Source organism: Sorex araneus, chromosome 2 (assembly GCF_027595985.1).
Source record: "Sorex araneus isolate mSorAra2 chromosome 2, mSorAra2.pri, whole genome shotgun sequence".
In the NCBI taxonomy this organism is placed as follows: domain Eukaryota; kingdom Metazoa; phylum Chordata; class Mammalia; order Eulipotyphla; family Soricidae; genus Sorex; species Sorex araneus.
The window spans coordinates 323,836,509-323,837,912 of record NC_073303.1 but is presented as its reverse complement, the minus strand read 5'-3'; the positions used below and the strand labels follow the sequence as shown (position 1 = coordinate 323,837,912).

At 42.0% G+C, this 1,404-nt stretch overlaps 1 pseudogene; it reads right to left on the bottom strand.

Annotated features, from left to right (window-relative positions):
• Positions 1-537: 537 nt before the first annotated feature.
• LOC129402745 (U4 spliceosomal RNA) lies at positions 538-656 on the bottom strand (annotated as a pseudogene).
• Positions 657-1,404: the final 748 nt, after the last annotated feature.

Genomic DNA, 1,404 nt, shown 5'->3' with positions numbered 1-1,404 from the left:
AAGTATACATCCCACCCCTCACCCCCCAACCCACCCCGTACGTGAGTGATAATTTCACTTCCTTTTCTCTTTACCTTGATTACATTCCAGATTTCAACACATAACTCACTATTGTTGTTAGAGTTTCAAAACAGACTCACTATTTTTGTTGGAATTTATCCCCTAAGAATACAGCTCTATTAACAGGGAAATATTTGATAATAAGTTTTCCACTGATGAGAATGAAGAGATAAAATGTCGCGCGGCCTCCGTAGCAGCCGCGCGGTTTACAATTTCTGTATTATAATAATTAAGTCCGCGAAGATTTAAGTTTGAAAATGAATCATTTCCCTTCCTGGAACAGCATGTAGCCAAAGTTAGTTCACAGTCTCCATACATGGGTGCAAGCACTTGCTGGAACCCCAATTCCTAAAGCTGTCTCAGGTTCCCGCTCGTTCCACATCCACCGGCTCTGGAGAGGCATGGGCGCCCGGGCCGAAAACCCGGCCGGCGGGAGCCGAGCCACCGGCCCCGGCTGGGGCTGGCCCTCAAACATATGATCATTTAATCTTTTTTTTTCAAGTCGTCACGGCGGGGTATTGGGAAAAGTTTTCAATTAGCAATAATCGCGCCTCGGATAAACCTCATTGGCTACGATACTGCCACTGCGCAAAGCTTGATCATTTAATCTTTGATAACAGATTAGTTTTTGAATAAAGCTAGTCCTAAGCCTGTGGAATCTGGCCGTGAGCATGGTGGTGATTGGATTATGGAGGTTTTTGGCTGCTGGGCTCTTTTTGGGTGAGTGGTTGGCTGCCCCCATCCAGGGTGCCCTTGATGAGACTCAGCCTGGCATGGGGTCTGGAGGCATCTCTGCAGCTTGCTGATCTCGTTCAAGATTTATTTGTGAATCTGTTTTCTGTAATGAATAAATGTTGAATTTTGTCAAAAGCTTTCTTTTCATCTCTTGGATGACCATAGGATTTGTACGTTTCCTTTTGTTGGCATGGTGTATTACATTAATCAATTTTCATATGTTAATTAAATCCTTAGATACCTCAAATGTGCCTCATTTGATCATGGTGTATGATCTTTTTTTACCTATTGTTGGATTCAGTTTGCCCATGTTTGTTTAGTATCTTTGCACCGATGGTTGTCAGGGATCTCACCTATAATTCTCTTTCTAGTAACATCTACATCTGCTTTTGTTAGTAGGGTAATATTAGCTTCATAGAATTGTTAGGAAAGGAATCCTTTTTATTCAATGTTTTGGAAGAGCTGGGTGACAGTAGGTAGTTAAGTCTTCTTTGATGACTTGGTAGAACTCAGCAGTTAACTCCTGTGGATTTGTCCTATTCTTTAAACTTTGGTCGTAGATTCAAAAATTTTCCAAGTAGAAAGTGGGAGGCAAACTTTCTGCCATTT